General features: G+C 39.0%; 1 protein-coding gene and 1 pseudogene across 7 annotated transcripts in view; one reads left to right on the forward strand and one right to left on the reverse strand.

Moving 5' to 3' along the window:
• The window catches only part of ATP7A (ATPase copper transporting alpha), a 194686-nt gene that overhangs the window by 87403 nt on the left and 87792 nt on the right, over positions 1-19491 (forward strand). The window lies entirely within an intron of this gene.
• LOC118934044 (60S ribosomal protein L17-like) lies at positions 6818-7416 on the reverse strand (annotated as a pseudogene).

Here is a 19491-nt window from a genome sequence, read left to right on the forward strand (position 1 = left end):
GTGAGGTGATACCTCATTGTAGTTTTAATTTGCATTTCTCTGATAATTAGCGATGTGGAGCATCTTTTCATGTGTCTGTTGGCCATCTGTATTTCTTTTTTGGAGAACTGTCTGTTCAGTTCCTCTGCCCATTTTTTAATTGGGTTATTTGTTTTTTGTTTGTTGAGGCGTGTGAGCTCCTTATATATTCTGGACGTCAAGCCTTTATCGGATGTGTCATTTTCAAATATATTCTCCCATACTGTAGGGATCCTTCTTGTTCTATTGATGGTGTCTTTTGCTGTACAGAAGCTTTTCAGCTTAATATAGTCCCACTTACTCATTTTTGCTGTTGTTTTCCTTGCCCGGGGAGATATGTTCAAGAAGAGGTCACCCATGTTTATGTCTAAGAGGTTTTCGCCTATGTTTTCTTCCAGGATTTTAATGGTTTCATGGCTTACATTCAGGTCTTTGATCCATTTTGAGTTTACTTTTGTATATGGGGTTAGACAATGGTCCAGTTTCATTCTCCTACATGTAGCTGTCCAGTTTTGCCAGCACCACCTGTTGAAGAGACTGTCATTTCGCCATTGTATGTCCATGGCTCCTTTATCAAATATTAATTGACCATATATGTCTGGGTTAATGTCTGGATTCTCTAGTCTGTTCCATTGGTCTGTGGCTCTGCTCTTGTGCCAGTACCAAATTGTCTTGATTACTATGGCTTTATAGTAGAGCTTGAAGTTGGGGAGTGAGATCCCCCCTACTTTATTCTTCTTTCTTAGGATTGCTTTGGCTATTCGGGGTCTTTGGTGTTTCCATATGAATTTTTGAATTATTTGTTCCAGTTCATTGAAGAATGTTGCTGGTAGTTTCATAGGGATTGCATCAAATCTGTATATTGCTTTGGGCAGGATGGCCATTTTAACGATATTAATTCTTCCTAGCCACGAGCATGGGATGAGTTTCCATCTGTTAGTGTCCCCTTTAATTTCTCTTAAGAGTGACTTGTAGTTTTCAGAGTATAAGTCTTTCACTTCTTTGGTTTGGTTTATTCCTAGGTATTTTATTTTTTTTGATGCAATTGTGAATGGAGTTGTTTTCCTGATTTCTCTCTCTGTTGGTTCATTGTTAGTATATAGGAAAGCCACAGATTTCTGTGTGTTGATTTTGTATCCTGCAACTTTGCTGTATTCCGATATCAGTTCTAGTAGTTTTGGGGTGGAGTCTTTAGGGTTTTTTATGTACAGTATCATGTCATCTGCAAATAGTGACAGTTTAACTTCTTCTTTACCAATCTGGATTCCTTGTATTTCTTTATTTTGTCTGATTGCCGTGGCTAGGACCTCCAGTACTATGTTAAATAACAGTGGAGAGAGTGGGCATCCCTGTCTAGTTCCCGATCTCAGAGGAAATGCTTTCAGCTTCTCGCTGTTCAATATAATGTTGGCTGTGGGTTTATCATAGATGGCCTTTATTATGTTGAGGTAGTTGCCCTCTATTCCCATTTTGCTGAGAGTTTTTAACATGAATGGATGTTGAACTTTGTCAAATGCTTTTTCAGCATCTATGGAGATGATCATGTGGTTTTTGTCTTTCTTTTTGTTGATGTGGTGGATGATGTTGATGGACTTTCGAATGTTGTACCATCCTTGCATCCCTGGAATGAATCCCACTTGGTCATGGTGTATGATCCTTTTGATGTATTTTTGAATTCGGTTTGCTAATATTTTGTTGAGTATTTTTGCATCTACGTTCATCAGGGATATTGGTCTGTAGTTTTCTTTTTTGGTGGGGTCTTTGCCTGGTTTTGGTATTAGGGTGATGTTAGCTTCATAGAATGAGTTTGGGAGTATCCCCTCCTCCTCTATTTTTTGGAAAACTTTAAGGAGAATGGGTATTATGTCTTCCCTGTATGTCTGATAGAATTCCGAGGTAAATCCATCTGGCCCGGGGGTTTTGTTCTTTGGTAGTTTTTTGATTACCTCTTCAATTTCGTTGCTGGTAATTGGTCTGTTTAGATTTTCTGTTTCTTCCTGGGTCAATCTTGGAAGGTTATATTTTTCTAGGAAGTTGTCCATTTCTCCTAGGTTTCCCAGCTTGTTAGCATATAGTTTTTCATAGTATTCTCCAATAATTCTTTGCATTTCCGTGGGGTCCGTCGTGATTTTTCCTTTCTCGTTTCTGATACTGTTGATTTGTGTTGACTCTCTTTTCTTCTTAATAAGTCTGGCTAGAGGCTTATCTATTTTGTTTATTTTCTCGAAGAACCAGCTCTTGGTTTCATTGATTTTTGCTATTGTTTTATTCTTCTCAATTTTATTTATTTCTTCTCTGATCTTTATTATGTCCCTCCTTCTGCTGACCTTAGGCCTCATCTGTTCTTCTTTTTCCAATTTCGATAATTGTGACATTAGACCATTCATTTGGGATTGCTCTTCCTTTTTTAAATATGCTTGGATTGCTATATACTTTCCTCTTAAGACTGCTTTTGCTGTGTCCCACAGAAGTTGGGGCTTAGTGTTGTTGTTGTCATTTGTTTCCATATATTGCTGGATCTCCATTTTGATTTGGTCATTGATCCATTGATTATTTAGGAGCGTGTTGTTAAGCCTCCATGTGTTCGTGAGCCTCTTTGCTTTCTTTGTACAGTTTATTTCTAGTTTTATGCCTTTGTGGTCTGAAAAGTTGGTTGGTAGGATTTCAATCTTTTGGAATTTTCTGAGGCTCTTTTTGTGGCCTAGTATGTGGTCTATTCTGGAGAATGTTCCATGTGCACTTGAGAAGAATGTATATCCCGCTGCTTTTGGATGTAGAGTTCTATAGATGTCTATTAGGTCCATCTGCTCTACTGTGTTGTTCAGTGCTTCCGTGTCCTTACTTATTTTCTGCCCAGTGGATCTATCCTTTGGGGTGAGTGGTGTGTTGAAGTCTCCTAGAATGAATGCATTGCAGTCTATATCCCCCTTTAGTTCTGTTAGTATTTGTTTCACATATGCTGGTGCTCCTGTGTTGGGTGCATATATATTTAGAATGGTTATATCCTCTTGTTTGACTGAGCCCTTTATCATTATGTAGTGTCCTTCTTTATCTCTTGTTACTTTCTTTGTTTTGAAGTCTATTTTGTCTGATATTAATACTGCAACCCCTGCTTTCTTCTCACTGTTGTTTGCTTGAAATATGTTTTTCCATCCCTTGACTTTTAGTCTGTACATGTCTTTGGGTTTGAGGTGAGTTTCTTGTAAGCAGCATATAGATGGGTCTTGCTTTTTTATCCATTCTGTTACTCTGTGTCTTTTGATTGGTGCATTCAACCCATTAACATTTAGGGTGACTATTGAAAGATATGTACTTATTGCCATTGCAGGCTTTAAATTCGTGGTTACCAAAGGTTCAAGGTTAGCCTCTTTAGTATCTTACTGCCTAACTTAGCTCGCTTATTGAGCTGTTATATACACTGTCTTGAGATTCTTTTCTTCTCTCCCTTCTTGTTCCTCCTCCTCGATTCTTCATATGTTGGGTGTTTTGTGCTGTGCTCTTTCTAGGAGTGCTCCCATCTAGAGCAGTCCCTGTAAGATGTTCTGTAGAGGTGGTTTGTGGAAAGCAAATTCCCTCAGCTTTTGTTTGTCTGGGAATTGTTTAATCCCACCGTCATATTTGAATGATAGTCGTGCTGGATACAGTATCCTTGGTTCAAGGCCCTTCTGTTTCATTGTATTAAATATATCATGCCATTCTCTTCTGGCCTGTAGGGTTTCTGTTGAGAAATCTGACGTTAGCCTGATGGGTTTCCCTTTATAGGTGACCTTTTTCTCTCTTGCTGCCTTTAACACTCTTTCCTTGTCCTTGATCTTTGCCATTTTAATTATTATGTGTCTTGGTGTTGCCCTTCTTGGATCCTTTCTGTTGGGGGTTCTGTGTATTTCCGTGGTCTGTTTGATTACTTCCTCCCCCAGTGTGGGGAAGTTTTCAGCAATTATTTCTTCTAAGATACTTTCCATCTCTTTGCCTCTCTCTTCTTCTTCTGGGACCCCTATAATACGGATATTGCTCCTTTTAGATTGGTCACACAGTTCTCTTAATATTGTTTCATTCCTGGAGATCCTTTTGTCTCTCTCTATGTCAGCTTCCATGCGTTCCTGTTCTCTGATTTCAATTCCATCAATGGCCTCTTGCATTCTATCCATTCTGCTTATAAACCCTTCCAGAGTTTGTTTCATTTCTGCGATCTCCTTTCTGGCATCTGTGATCTCCTTCCGGACTTCATCCCATTTCTCTTGCGTATTTCTCTGCATCTCTGTCAGCATGTTTATGATTCTTATTTTGAATTCTTTGTCAGGAAGACTGGTTAGGTCTGTCTCCTTCTCTGGTGTTGTCTCTGTGATCTTTGTCTGCCTGTAGCTTTGCCTTTTCATGGTGATAGGAATAGTCTGCAGAACTGGGACGAGTGACGGCTGGAAGGACTTCCTTTCTTGTTGGTTTGTGGCCCTCCTCTCCTGGGAGAACAGCGGCGTCTAGTGGCTTGTGCTGCGCAGCTGCGCGCAGACAGGGTTTCTGCTTCCTGCCCGGCTGCTATGGAGTTAATCTCCGCTGTTGCTGTGGGCGTGGCCTGGCTCGGGCAACTACTCCAAAATGGTGGAGTCGCGTTGGAGCAGGAGCTGCTGGGAGGCTATTTATCTCCGTAAGGGGCCTCCCTGCTCCCTGCAGCCCAGGGGTTAGGGTGCCCAGAGATCCCGGATTCCCTACCTCTGGATTAAGTGGCCCGCCCTGCCCCTTTAAGACTTCCAAAAAGCACCCGCCAAAACAAAACAACGACCACAAAAAAAAAAAACAAGAAAAAAAATTTTTTTAATTAAAAAAAAAAAATTTTTTTTAATTAAAAAAAAAAAAAGGTGGTCGTTCGTTTTTCTTTATTCTCCGGTGCCAGCCTCAGGCCTCTGCTCACCGGTCTTTCTGCCCTGTTTCCCTAATATTGGGGTCCCTGTCCCTTTAAGACTTCCAAAAAGCGCTCGCCAAAACAAAGCAGCAAAAAAGCAAAAAAAAAAAAATGGTCGCGCGCTTTTCTTATGTCCTCTGTCGCCCAGCCTCCAGTGCCTGCTCACTGTTCTTGCTGCCCTGTTTTCCTAGTATTGAGCGCCCTGCACTGTGGCCCGGATGGCTGGGGCTGGGTGTTCGGCAGCCCTGGGCTCCGTCTCCCTCCCGCTCTGCCTGCTCTTCTCCCGCCGGGAGCTGGGGGGAGGGGCGCTCGGCTCCCGCGGGGCCGGGGCTTGTATCTTACCCCCTTCGCGAGGCGCTGGGTTCTCTCAGGTGCGGATGTGGTCTGGATATTGTCCTGTGTCCTCTGGTCTTTATTCTAGGAAGGGTTGTCTTTGTTATATTTTCATAGATATATGTTGTTTTGGGAGGAGATTTCCGCTGCTCTACTCACGCCGCCATCTTCCGCCCCTTCCTCAGTTTTTATTTTTAATCATGCATATATGTTGAATTTTTTCAAGTGTTTTTTCTGCATCTAGAGATGATTGTATTCTTCTTCTTTAGGTTTTAATATGGTGAATTACATTGATTGATTTTCAAATCTACCAGTCATGCATTCCCAAGATAAGCTCCACTTGGCCAAAGAATACTTACTTTTAAAAAATTCTTAGATTCACATATATTATCAGAAGTACAAAAAGGAAGGATATTCATTATCTTTAAGAATCTGGGTTTCCAGTAGTGAGTGAAGGAATATAGAGGAAATTATACTTCAAATGTCTGGGTATTATTTTATTCACTAAACCAAAAAGGTCTGCTGTAAATACAGAAAAACCATGACATCTTATAAAGCTGAGTGTTGGTCATTGGTATTTATCATATTAACCACACTTCATTTGGCCTTATCACATCCTCTGTTGCCTTTATTAAATTTTTCTGGTTTCTTGATTAAGGATGGAGAGAGGTCTTTCAAAGTCTCCTATTGTTTTTCTACTCATTACTCTTGTTTATCCTCTTTTCAAAATTGGAGATGGAGGTTGGATAGTGACGGCTGTTAATCTTTGGGTATTTCAAGTTGGTTAACACAATGCTCAGCACACAGTAAGGTATTCAATAAATGCTAGATGATGTAATCATCGTCATTACCATCACATCCACTTTGGCTTTATACTTGTCCCGCTCAAATTCTATGCACTACAGCTGCCTTGGTGTGAAGCCCATGCCATTGGGTGCAGCCTCCTGGACTATGGCCATTTCCAGGGTTGCGTGAGAAGGCACTGCATGAGGAGTTAGGACCTCTGTGTGTCACTTTCTGCTCTGTTGACTTGCATTGCTGATTCCCAGGTTCCACTTGAGGGTCTGCCCCGCCTAGTTAGTAATAATAAGGGAGCTGTACTTGTTTTCCCTCACTCCTGTTCTCTCACCTGTCCTGCCTGAGGGAATCAGCCCATGCACAATGGTTTCCCTTTGTTCCTGACAGCCTGTGGCCCTTTCGCAACTTCTCTTACTTTAATCTGTGAGTTGAAGTGATGTGTGTTCATTGGTATCCTTTCACTGTGATCCCTTTCAGATTGTATCTGGTGGATTTCTGTCAGCATTTATGTCATTGGGGTGTTCTTGTTCCCTAATATCAGGGGAAGCCAAGTTTACTTGTCCGTTTCTGGATTCCTTAGGTAAGTGGTTCTCAACCTGAAGCAGTTTTGCATCCTGGGACATTTGGCAATGTCTGGAGATATTTGTGGTTGTCATACCTGGGCTTAGGGGAGGAAGGGTTGTGCTGTTGGCATCTGCGGGGGAGAAACCAGGGTGCTGCTAGCACTGTACAGTGCACAGAGAGGACAGCTCCCATTTACCTTTTTTTTTCTGCTTTTACTTTGATTTGTATTTATCTTATGCTGAATTTATTCCCGGGCCGTAAGTTTCTGTTTCTTCAGTTTCTTCTGGAATATCTTTTTCATCTGTGTAACCTCCTCTTCTGGTTTAGGCACAATCTGCTTTTTTTCAGTAAGGATCATTTCAATATGGCAGGGAAAGCCATATATGGGTTGATCCGAACATGAGCTCTGTAAGTTCTGTGCAGCATCTTGGGGGCTTTATTCACCTGGATATGGTCAGTGACCAGAGAATCTACATCTAAACCTTTAAGTTCAGCATTACTCTGCATTTTTAAGCATGTGCAGTAAAAAGTCACTCTTTTTGGGCCACCAACCCCATGTCCATCTCCACTGTTTGGCCTGGACACACCTACCAACTCCACCATTGTAGTGACAGAATGGCACACATTGCTTCTGTAAAGTGATATCCTTCAGATACTTGGTAGCTTTTCAGATATCCATACCCTGGATGGTCTGGGCACTTCCATGAGTGTTCTTAAAGTGAACACGAATATTTGAACCTCTTGATTTGCATGATTTTGTGGGGCTTTCTGGGTCAAGTGAATAGCAAACCATTTTTGGAGATCACCTCAGGACTCTTATGGGAGGAGCAGCCCCCACTTACATTTAATGAAAATTTCAAACATACACAGAAGTGGAGAGCCTGGTACGAGGAACCTCCTTGTACCTCTCACCCAGGAAAATCCTTGCTGTTCATTTTCTTTTCTTTTTTTCTTTTAAATTTTTATTAAGGTATGATACACACTCTAATGAAGGTTTCACGTGAAAAAACAATGTGGTTACTACATTTACCTATATTATCAAGTCCCACCCATACCCCAATGCAGTCACTGTCCATCAGTGCAGCAAGTTGCCAGACATCCACTATATCCCTTCTCTGTGATACACTGTTCTCCCTGTGATCCCCCACACCATGTGTCCTAAACAAAATACCCCTCAGTCCCCTTCTCCCTCCCTCCCCACCCGCCCTCCCACACCCCTCCCCTTTGGTAACCACTAGTTCATTCTTGGAGTCTCTGAGTCTGTTGCCATTTTGTTCCTTCAGTTTTGCTTCATTGTTATACTCCACAAATGAGGGAAATCATTTGGCATTTGTCTTTCTCCGCCTGGCTTATTTCACTGAGCATGTTCTCCAGCTCCATTCATGTTATTGCAAATGGTAGGATTTGTTTCTTATGGCTGAATAGTATTCCATTGTATATATATACCACATCTTCTTTATCCATTCATCTACAGGTGGACACTTAGGTTGCTTCCATATCTTGGCTATTGTAAAAAGTGCTGTGATAAACATAGGGGTGCATATGTCTTTCTGAATCTGAGAAGTTGTATTCTTTGGGTATATTCCAAGGAGTGGGATTCCAGGGTCAAATGGTACTTCTATTTTTAGTTTTTTGAGGAACCTCCATATTGCTTTCTACAATGGTTGAACTAGTTTACATTCCCACCAGCAGTATAGGAGGGTTCCCCTTTCTCCACATTCTCGCCACCATTTGTTCTCAGTCTTTTCGATGCTGGCCATACTTACTGGTATGAGGTGATATCTCATTGTGGTTTTAATTTGCATTTCCCTGCTGATTAGTGATGTGGAACATCTTTTCATGTGTCTGTTGGCCATCTGAATTTCTTCCTTGGAGAACTGTCTCTTCGTATCCTCTGCCCATTTGTTAATTGGGTTAGTTGCTTTTTTGGTGTTGAGGTGTGTAAGTTCTTTATATATTTTGGATGTTAACCCCTTGTTGGATATGTCATTTATAAATATATTCTCCCATACTTTAGGATGCCTTTTTGTTCTGTTGATGGTGTCCTTTGCCATACAGAAACTTTTTAGTCTGATGTAGTCCCATGAGTTCATTTTTACTTTTGTTTCCCTTTCTTGAGGAGATGGGTTCAGGAAGAAGTCGCTCATGCTTATATTCAAGAGATGTTTGCCTATGTTGTCTTCTAAGAGTTTTATGGTTTCATGACTTACATTCAAGCCTTTAATCCATTTTGAGTTTACTTTTGTGTATGGGGTTAAAGAATAATCCAGTTTCATTGTCTTGCATGTAGCTGTCCAGTTTTGCCAACACCAGCTGCTGAAGAGGCTGTCATTTCCCCATTGTATGTCCATGGCTCCTTTATCATATATTAATTTGCCATATATGGTTGGGTTTATATGAGGGCTCTCTAGTCTGTTCCATTGGTCTATGGGTCTGTTCTTGTGCCAGTACCAAATTGTTTTCATTACTGTGGCTTTGTAGTACGCCTTGAAGTTGGGGAGCGTAATTCCCCCTGCTTTATTCTTCCTTCTCAGGATTGCTTTGGCTATTGGAGGTCTTTTGTGGTTCCATATGAATTTTAGGATGATTTTCTCTAGTTCATTGAAGAATGTTGTTGGTATTTTGATAGGAATTGCATTGAATCTATAGATTGCTTTAGGCAGGATGGCCATTTTGACATTATTAATTCTTCCTATCCATGAGCACGGGATGTGTTTCCATTTATTGGTATCTTCTTTAATTTCTCTCATGAGTGTCATGTAGTTTTCAGAGTACAGGTCTTTCACTTCCTTGGTGAGGTTTATTCCTAGGTATTTAATTCTTTTTGATGCAATTGTGAATGGAATTGTTTTCCTGATTTTTCTCTCTCTGCTAGGTCATTGTTAGTGTATCGGAATGCAACAGGTGTCTGTGTATTGATTTTGTATCCAGCAACTTTGCTGAATTCAGATATTAGATCTAGTAGTTTTGGAGTGAATTATTTAGGGTTTTTTATGTACAATATCATGTCATCTGCAAACAGGGACAGTTTAACTTCTTCCCTGCCAATCTGGATGCCTTTTATTTCTTTGTGTTGTCTGATTGCCCTGGCTAGGACCTCCAGTACTATGTTGAATAACAGTGGGGAGAGTGGGCATCCTTGTCTTGTTCCTGATTTTAAAGGAAAAGCTTTCAGCTTCTCACTGTTAAGTATAATGTTGGCTGTGGGTATTTCTTATATGGCCTTTATTATATTGAGTTACTTGCCCTCTATACCCATTTTGTTGAGAGTTTTTATCATGAATTGATGTTGAATTTTGTCAAATGCTTTTTCAGCATCTATGGAGATTTTTATGTGGTTTTTGCCCTTTTTTTTGATGTGGTGGATGATGTTGATGGATTTTCGAATGTTGTAACATCCTTGCATCCCTGGCATAAATCCTACTTGATCATTATGGATGATCCTCTTGATGTATTTTTGAATTTGGTTTGCTAATATTTTGTTGAGTATTTTTGCATCTACGTTCATCAGGGATATTGGTCTGTAATTTTCTTTTATTGTGGTATCTTTGCCTGGTTTTGGTATTAGAGTGATGCTGGCTTCATAGAATGAGTTTGGAAGTATTCCTTCATCTTCTATTTTTTGGAAAACTTTAAGAGAATGGGTATTAGGTCTTCACTAAATGTTTGATAAAATTCAGCAGTGAAGCCATGTTTTCCAGGCATTTTGTTCTTAGGTAGGTTTTTGATTACCAGTTCAATTTCTTTCCTGGTAATTGGTCTGTTTGGATTTTCTGTTTCTTCCTTGGTCAGCCTTGGAAGGTTGTATTTTTCTAGGAAGTTGTCCATTTCTTCTAGGTTATCCAGTTTGTTAGCATATAATTTTTTATAGTATTCTCTAATAATTCTTTGTATTTCTGTGGTGTCCATAGTGATTTTTCCTTTCTCATTTTTGATTCTGTTTATGTGTGTAGACTCTCTTTTTTTCTTGATAAGTCTGGCTAGGGGTTTATCTATTTTGTTTATTTTCTTGAAGAACCAGCTCTTGCTTTCTTTGAATCTTTCTATTGTTTTATTCTTCTCAATTTTATTTATTTCTGCTCTAATATTTATTATGCCCCTCCTTCTACTGACTTTGGGCCTCATTTGTTGTTCTTTTTCTAGATTCATTAATGGTGAGTTTAGACTGCTTATATGGGATTGTTCTTCTTTCTTGAGGTAGGCCTGTATTGGAATATACTTTCCTCTTAGCATGGCCTTGCCTGCGTTCCACAGATTTTGCGGTGTTGAATTATTATTGTCATTTGTCTGCATGTATTGCTTGATCTCTGTTTTTATTTGGTCATTGATCCATTGGTTATTTAGGAGCATGTTGTGAAGCCTCCATGTGTTTGTGGGATTTTTCATTTTCTTTGTGTAATTTATTTCTAGTTTCATACCTTTGTGATCCTAGAAACTGGTTGGTACAATTTCAATATTTTTGAATTTACTGAGGCTCTTTTTGTGGCCTAGTTTATGATCTATTCTTGAAAGTGTTCCATGTGTACTTAAGAAGAATGTGTATTCTTTTGCTTTTGTTTGTAGAGTTCTGTAGATGTCTGTTAGGTCCATGTGTTCTATTGTGTTGTTCAGTGCCTCTGTCTCCTTACTTATCTTCTGTCTGGTTGATCTGTCCTTAAGAGTGAGTGTAGTGTTAAAGTCTCCTAGAATGAATGCCTTGCATTCTATTTCCCCTTTTAATTCTGTTAGTATTTGTTTCACATATGTGGGTGCTCCTGTGTTGGGAGCATAGATATTTATAATGGTTATGTCTTCTTGTTAGATTGACCCCTTTATCATTATGTAATGCCCTTCTTTGTCTCATATTACTTTCTGTGTTTTGAAGTCTATTTTGTCTGATACAAGTACTGCAACTCCTGCATTTTTCTCTCTGTTAGTTGCATGAAATATCTTTTTCTATCCCTTCACTTTTAGTCTGTTTATGTCTTTGGGTTTAAAGTGAGTCTCTTGTAGGCAGCATATGGATGGGTCTTGTTTTTTTTTATCTATTCAGTGACTCTATGTCTTTTTATTGGTGCATTCAGTCCATTTACACTTAGGGTGATTATCGATAGGTATGTACTTATTGCCATTGCAGGCTTTAGATTCGTGTATACCAAAGGTTCAGGGTTAATTTCCTTTCTGTCCAAGAGTCTAAGTTAACTCAATATGCTGTTACACACACAATCTAAAGGTTCTTTTCTGTTTCTCCTCCTTTTTCTTTTTCCTCCATTCTTTATATATTAGGTGTCATATTGTGTATTCTTTGTCTATCCCTTGATTGACTTTGGGGATAGTTAATTTAATTTTGCATTTGCTTAGTAATTAGCTGTTCTACTTTCTTTACTGTGGTTTTATTACCTCTGGTGACAGCTATTCAACCTTAGGAACACTTCCATCTATAGCAGTCCCTCCAAAATACACTGTAGAGATGGTTTGTGGGAGGTAAATTCTCTCAGCTTTTGCTTGTCTGGAAATTGTTTAATGCCTCCTTCAAATTTAAATGATAATCTTGCCAGATAAAGTAATCTTGGTTCCAGGCCCTTCTGCTTCATGGCATTTAATACATCATCCCATTCCCTTCTGGCCTGTAAGGTTTCTGCTGAGAAGTCTGATGTTATCCTGATGGGCTTTTCTTTGTATGTGATCTAATTTCTCTCTCTGATTGCTTTTAATAGTCTGTCTTTATCTTTGATCTATGCCAGTTTTATTACTATATGTCTTGTTGTTGTCTTCCTTGGGTCCCTTGTGTTGGGAGATCTGTGGATCTCCGTGGCCTGAGAGACTATCTCCTTCCTCAGCTTGGGGTAGTTTTCAGCAGCTACCTCCTCAAAGACACTTTCTATCCCTTTCTCTCTCTCCTCTGCCTCTGGTTTCCCTATAATGCAAATATTGTTCCGTTTGGATTGGTCTCACATTTCTCTCAATATTCTTTCATTCTTAGAGATCCTTTTTTCTCTCTGTGCCTCAGCTTCTTTGTATTCCTCTTCTCTAGTTTCTATTTCATTTATCGCCTCCTCCACCATATCCAACCTGCTTTTAATACCCTCCATTGTGCTGTTCAACAACTGGATCTCTGACCAGAATTCATTCCTGGGTTCTTGGATATCTTTCTGTACCTCCATTAGCATGTTGATGATTTTTATTTTGAACTCCCTTTCAGTAAGAGACATAAGGTCCATGTCATTTAAATCTTTCTCTGGAGTTATATTAATTTTACTCTGGACCAGGTTCCTTTGGCATTTCATATTTGTATATGGTGCCTTCTAGTGTCCAGGAGCTCTACTCTGGAGCTGCTCAGCCCTTGAAGCATTGTCGGGTATCGCAGGGCAGCCATATTGGTGCCTGGGGGGAGGAAAGAGCTGTTTTGTGCTTCCAAGCTGCTATGCCTGTCTCCACTGCCTGAACCATTGGGCCGAGCACACAGGTGTAAGTTTTCATCCCAGAGCAGCTGGATATAGATCCCTGATTTCCACAAGTGGCTAGAATCTCAGTCTCTCCAGGAATTCTGCCTGTCTTAGCTTTCCAACCCTGTAATCATGCGAGTGTCATGAAAGCACCATGAAATATAAGTTTGTGCTCCCAGAGCAGATCTCTGGAGTTTGGTATTCAGCAGTCCCTGGCCTCCACTCTCTCCCTGCTCAGTTTCTCTTCGTCCTGCTAGTGACCTGGGGTTGGGGAAGGGCTTGGGTCCCGCTGGGCCACAGCTTTGGTACATTACCCTCTTCAGTGAGGTCTGCTCTTTTCTCCAGGTGTATGCAGTCTGGCGCCGTCCTCTTTCCTAATACTCTCTCAGGATTCATTGCACCAACTATATTTTCTAATTGTATATGGTTTTAGGGGGAAGCCTCTGTCTCTCCTCTCATGCCACCATCTTTAAATCTTGCTGTTCATTTTTATGACATTCTCATCATTTGATTTGTATAATGCGTTTTGCTGCTGCTTCTAAAAGTTTATCTAGGCCTTACTTTCTGTTTTACTTTGTTAAGGTAGAGGTCTCTGACTGGTGGATTGGAATTTCCTAGTATATCTCCACACCATTTCCCAGCCGTTTTGCTGCTGGCCCCCCTTCCCCACATTTTCACTTGAACTCTTCAAGATTCTCAGCACTGTTTGGAGTGTAGCTAATTTCAGCTTTTTTCCCATGCCTCACTCAGTTTTGTTCCTGACCTGTTCTCCCATTTCTCTCCAATTTGTATCTAAGGATCCAAAGAATTTAACAATATGTCTTTATTGCCAAAAGTTAAGAGATTCCTACTATAGTGACAGTACTATACAGATGCTTTTTAAAAAATACTGTTGTGTAAATTGCTGACTCTTGACCTTTTTTTTTTTCACTGACAGGGCTTAATGACTCAATCCTCAGATGTATCATTTTAGCTGAGTTGTGTCCTCATTTATGTAATGCATTTATTATTTTAATACCTTATTTAAGTTTTCAGCATCATTAAATGACTTTATATTGGTGGTGGTTCTAATTACTTGAGGTTGTCTGTAATTTTGCTTTTATACACTATTCATTACAGTCATAGTGGAACGTTAATGAAACTTTGGAATTTGATCAGCTTCCGTCAGTCCTAAAATGGTTTTGTATGACTAGTTCAGAGCCACATGTAAAACATAAATTTTTAGATGTACTATCCAGAGGAGATGTTAATATTCTAAAGGGAGTTTTGTCTAGCTGCATATCAGATATAGCAAAGATTTAAAATTAGGGATCTGGTGGAGTCTTTTACTTACTGAAGTATAGTTGATATGCAATACTATATTGTTTTCAAGTATACAACACAGTGGTTCAACAGTTATCCACATTATTAAAGCCCCACCCCATCTAGTGCAGTTACTATCTGTCAACACGGAAAGGTGTTATAAATCATTGACTGTATTCTCCATGGCATACTACAATCCCCATAACTAACTTATATTATGATTTTTGTGCCCCTTCCCCTGCCTCACTCCACCCACCACCCTAGCCCCTCCCCCATAGTAAACATCAGTCACTTCTCAGTGTCTATGAGTCTACTGCTACTTTGTTCATTTTATTTTGTTTTTATATTCCACAAATAAGTGTAATAATATGGTATTTGTCTTTTTCTGCCTGGATTATTTCACTGAACATAATATCCTCTAGGTCCATCCATATTGTCACAAATGGCAGGATTTCTTAATTTTTTTAATGGCTGAGTGATACTCCATTGTGTATCTGTATCACATTTTCTTTGTCCATTTTTCTATTGCTGGACACTTAGGTTGCTTCCCTATCTTGGCTATTGTAAATTATGCAGCACTAAACATAGGGGTGTATATATCTTTTCAATCAGGGATATTTTTTTCTTCTGATAAATTCTTAGAGTAGAATTACTGGGTCACATGGTATTTTTATTTTTAGTTTTTTGAGGAACCTCCATACTTGCTTTCCACAGTGACTGCACCAACTGACATTCCCATCAATAGTGTAGGATGGTTCCTGTTTTTCCACATCCTCACCAACACTTGTTATTTCTTGTCTTTTGGATTATGGCCATTCTGACTGGTATGAGGTGATATCTCATCGTGGCTTTGATTTGCATTTCACTGATGATTGGTGATATGGAACATCTTTCCACATGCCTGTTGGCTAACTATAGTATTCTTTATGATTCGGACTTCTCATAAGATCTTGAGCAAATTGGCTGCAATTTGCCTTTTCATTACAAAAAAAATTGGCTAATTGGCACAGTGATTCTTTATGAAGTTTGATATAAAATTTCCTTAATTCAAGATTTAATGTGAAGTGTGTCAATATGTGGGCAGTTCTTTTCCATATCTGAAACTAGGTGACTTTTTTCCATGTCTGAGTTTCATAGTCATTTTGGCCAGAGAGGGCAAAGTAAACTTGGGATCCACTTTACTATTTGTATGGGGGAAAGCAGTATTTCTCCCTTGTTGACTACATTACACATTCTAGTCAGCTATGACTGTGTTGATGGTTGTGGCTAGAAAAGCTTTGTTTTGATAGTGTAATAAGCTTTCTAAGTTTTCTTTCCTGTAGGCATCCATGTGAATACTTAGATTTAAATTTTCCACTTTCCCCATGCTCCAAAAGTAGTTTGTCTTTTGTATTCCCCATCCACCTTAGCATAACTCTTGTTTTAGCATAACTTCCTCATTGCCTCCCCTCCCTGGTGCAAGGATGCTGCTGCCTTTCATTTGCTTTGGGGAGAGAGTCAAGTTGGGAAAAGCTGAGAGGTTACAGGTAACTATTTCATTTACTAAATTGCAGGTTTTCTCAAATGAGTTTATCCTCAAAATAGTCAAATTTATAAAGACATTTTGAAATTTTTTCAAAATTTGGTTACTAGTCATAACCAAAAGTTAGATGAATTATTTTGTATTCTATCATAGAAAAGGGGATGACAAAGTAGCTCTGCAGCCTTCAATCCCAAAGCTTTAAAAATGACTACTAATTTCCATGAGTAAAAAGTATGGTACCTGCACTTGATTTATCTTCAAATGAAACCAGTTAAACCTCCTACACTTGATCTGAGGTGGCTGGTGCTGGAGGCCAGAATGGAAGCTGAATCTTACTAATTGTCTGTGCTAATAACAGATAAAACTATTTTAACCATCTAGAAACTAGTTCACATAATTTTCTCTAAGTGACTTAGGTATTTGCTGTCCACTCACAACTAATGCATTTTCCAAAACGCCCAACTGTTTGTCTGGCAAACAATGTTAGATTAATATTTATTTTTGTCAACATATCCATGTATAACTAAAGGACTAGATTCTACTTTGTCATTTGCAAGTACATTCCAGTATGGATTTTCCAAAAAAAAGGTGTTGCACCCCACTCAAATGTCAGGCTGCTATTTCTATTGCATCTTCCCAGAATTCACCTATGCTTAATAAGGCCTAGTTAAAGTCAGAAAAATGCAGTTGAATTAGATTAAGTCATAAAGGAAAAGTTGCAGCAATATAATATGAAAGCATTTTGTGTTATCAACAGTGATTTATACAGATCCCAGTGACAGATACTTAAGCCTATACTTTCCAGGGCACATTCATAATTTGATTGCTAAAAATAAAAGGAAGCACACTTTTTCCAACTCTGCTTCTCCTCCTTCAGTCAAAAGCCCATATGATACAGAGTATATTAGTGATCTTTCTTTTCTCCTTCCTTTAAAATATATTTTACTAAGTGTTAAGTCTAGGCCCAGAGACAGATTTATGGTGAAGTTAATGAAGCCTAAGTTCCAGAGGCCCTCACTTGCATTGACCCCTTCTGAGACCCTGCAGGGAGTCTCAGCAGTGTGTTCACATGGTTATGTGTTTTTGCAAAACAAAAATTTTAACCACAATCGTTTAAGTCCGTTGTCTACTTCCACTTTGACTCCCGCCCTGTTAGACTTCCCCTTTGTGTTGGGTGGCAGTGGATGTACCATGGGCATTTTGGGGATCTGGTTAAGGGGAGATTGAGTTGGGGATGTTTAGTTGGGGGTTAGTAGGCTATTTGACTATATGTGATTCTTAGTCACTTCTGAGTATAGTGAACTTCTTGCCAGGAACTCTGGTGTGGGAATGGCTTCCAATAATATCTCTTCCACCCTTGGTGTTGACTCACCCAGCATCATGACATAAAGGTATAGAGCCCAGTGTGAGAGTGATAAATGAGTACTATCAATTCAAAGAGTATTTAAGATTAATCACTATACAAGTTTTCTGAAATGCCCTGAAATCTTAATAGCTTGTATATGAGAAATTTAATAGTTTTACCAAATTTGACAACTCTAAAAATTTATCAATATCTAGTTGTAGCATTGAAAGAAACTTTTCTAAATTGTCATTAATAAAAAATATTTTGATGTATAGGAAAGACTAAATTATTTATTTTCTCTACATAGAAAATTATTTTACAGAATCATTGTCAAATGAAGCCATAATCAGAGTATACAACCAAAAATATAGGAAAGGAAAATATTGTAAAGGTGTGTCAGGATTTTATGGTATTTGGTAGCTTTTAAAAATGTGTGACATTTTGTTACTCATTCAGAAAATATATTTTTGTATGGAATTTTGTTATTTGTAGTTCTGTATTATTCTTCTTAAGGCTTCTTAAAATGTGTTTCAGACCCTACAAAAGGTAGATTCACCTCTTCTAGACACCATATAGAAAATTATCCTTGTCCAAATGTAATTTATATTATAAAAAATGGTAAAAAATGCAGTTCATCATAATAGAACATAAATATTAGTTGCTTTTCAAAGAATGTTAAAGTTTAAAATTTCTGAATCAGACACTATAATTAAGACTAATGTGCAGTCAATTTAGAAACCAGATTTGGAAAGGATGTTGTTTTGACTAAGGAGCTGTTATAGTGTTTGGAATAAAACTAATATGAAGCAATGTAATTGTTAAATTGAGTGGAGTTGCTTTATTGAAAAAAAATTTTACAGTGGAACAGATTACACTTTTATTAATGGAATTCAAGGAGAGTGAACAGTAAAGAAGTCTCTGATTTTGGAATAAATAGAATGAATATGATTATTACTCTTTGAAGCTTCAGCATTCAAATATATTTGGGGAATAATTGTGTAGTTTATAAATGGGTGTAACACTCTTGTTTGTCCTACCAGTGTCAAGACTGTAGACTTTAAGGGGCTTATCCTGAGGTTTAATTTAATCACCCCAATGGTCTGTTCAGGGAAAAATGGGCAGATAATGTGAAGGTCTTTCTCTGGAATTGTTAGTCCTTTTTGATAGTGGAAATGTAGACATATATTTCATTAGATATAAGTACTGAATAACCCCAAAGGTTAATGCCTTATTAACAAATTACTTCATCTTTGAAACTTATACAGCCAACTTTCTGAGTGCTTTTCCCCTTTACTCAGATAAAGGCTGTAGTTCATTCTCCTAATATAGACTATCTTAAAAAATGACCTTGTAGATTAGATGACAGTTACTGAATTCATCCTGTAGATAAAAACATTCCTAGCTCCTCTTAATTATTGAAAAAGTTAACACCTTCCACTTCCTTTCCTGGAGGCTGTTGCAGACACCTGGGTAAGACAACACAAGCAAGACTGGAAGTTTTAAAACTTTGGAAAGCCACATAATTGGACTTATTAACATGTTCAGCAATAATTAGACATTAGGGGAAAATATATAAAATGAATCATTACATTCTGGAATGTTCATGGAAGACATTTTCATCATGCTAATGCACAGATACGAGTAGTAAAATCAGCAGCTGAGAGAATACCCACATTGTATCTAAATAAATGAAATTAATTCTATCAGATTAAGCTGGTCCCACAGTGTTAATACCTATGGAGAAAACAAGAGTCTAAATCAGGACTGAAGCCTGAATTAAGAGGAAAGTACATAAGAAATGTTATTGTGATACATATTGTAGCTCCAGTGGGGAGGGTATTCCCAGCCCTGGGGTGAATCCCCCTATGAAACCCATGAAACCAAAATAAGGGAAAGGATAGTGTCTTGCCAATGGGTTTCTGCCCTGGGCAAGTTCACTATGGATTCAGTGTGACCAAAGAAATGACAGTAGAATGTTCTTGGGGTGAAAGGGTTATACCCAACTTTATTTCCACAGTGGCAGGTCAATCACCAAAATCCCATCCACTAAGAGCGAGTCTGCACGCAGCAAGCCAATCTCTGCCTCTGGGCCTCTCTACCTGCCCAGCCGTCCTCTGGGCCTCTCTGCCCGCACAGCTGTCCTCTGGGCCTCTCTACCCACACAGCTGTACTCTGGGCCTCTTTCCTCAGCACTGCCACCACTCCAGGCTCTGCTGTGCTCTCCTGAAGCCTTGCAGCCATGCCACCGTGTCGCCCAGAGCACTGGGCGGAGCTCTTTATATAGAGT

The sequence above is a fragment of the Manis pentadactyla genome, chromosome X (genome assembly GCF_030020395.1).
Source record: "Manis pentadactyla isolate mManPen7 chromosome X, mManPen7.hap1, whole genome shotgun sequence".
Taxonomy (NCBI): Eukaryota; Metazoa; Chordata; class Mammalia; order Pholidota; family Manidae; genus Manis; species Manis pentadactyla.